A 1,103-nucleotide genomic window follows, 5' to 3' on the forward strand; every position below is an offset into this window, starting at 1 on the left:
CTCTGATTTCATTTCACATCAAGTGAAAAGGTCCTGTAATATAGCAAACAATACACTGCTTCAGGTGAATTGCAGATGACTTACACAGGCTTTGATCAGATGAAGTAGATTGAACCACTATGTGAGTCAGTGAGTATGTGGAAGAAATGTAATGTTGTAAGCCACAAGAGTGCAATAAAATATTTGGAAAATAATGTTTTATTAGTTAAATTTGCCTATAATGTAATACCTTTCCATGATCTTGTGCATTTGTTCCACTGGAATACAGTATTGCCCAATTGTGGTAGGCATCAGATAATTCACTCACATTATTTAAGTAGATTCTATTTTTTTTTTTCTTTTGAGATGGTGTCTCGCTCTGTCACCCAGGCTGGAGTACAGTGGCGCTATCTCGGATCACTGCAACCTCCGCCTCCCGGGTTCAAGGGATTGTCCTGCCTCAGCCTCCCAAGTAGCTGGGATTATAGGTGTGCACCACCATGCCCAGCTAATGTTGTATTTTTAGTAGAGATAGGGTTTCACCATTTTGGCCAGGTTGGTCTCGAACTCCTGACCTCAAATGACCCACCCACCTCGGCCTCCTAAAGTGCTGGGATTACAGGTATGGGCTACCATGCCCAGCCTAGATTCTAAATGTTTAATAGCAGGGAGAATATTTTCTATTTGCTTTGCTACCTTTGGTATGTTATATTGAATAGGTGGGTAAAATGTAGGTACTGAGTACACTTCTTGTTTACTAGAAGAATGAAGTATTTTTAAACTTTGTTCTGAATTCAAGGGAAACTATGACAATAGATAGGCGAAGTAGATAGACTGCTAGAATCCATGAGGCAGTAAAGTGTCACGGTTAGGAGCACAAACTGCAAGGCTTTATCTATGCCACCGCCGTTCAGTAGAATTCTCCATGATGATGGAAATGTTTTATATCTGTATTGTACAATAGAAGCCACAGGCATCATTTGGCTGTTGACCTCTTGAACCTGTGACTAGTGCAACTGAAGAACCGAATTTGTAATTTTATTTATTAATTTATTTGAGATGGAGTTCCGATCTTGTTGCGCAGGCTGGAGTGCAATGGCACAATCTCGGCTCACTGCAGCCTC

The sequence above is a fragment of the Mandrillus leucophaeus genome, unplaced genomic scaffold (genome assembly GCF_000951045.1).
Source record: "Mandrillus leucophaeus isolate KB7577 unplaced genomic scaffold, Mleu.le_1.0 Scaffold121, whole genome shotgun sequence".
Classification (NCBI taxonomy): Eukaryota; Metazoa; Chordata; class Mammalia; order Primates; family Cercopithecidae; genus Mandrillus; species Mandrillus leucophaeus.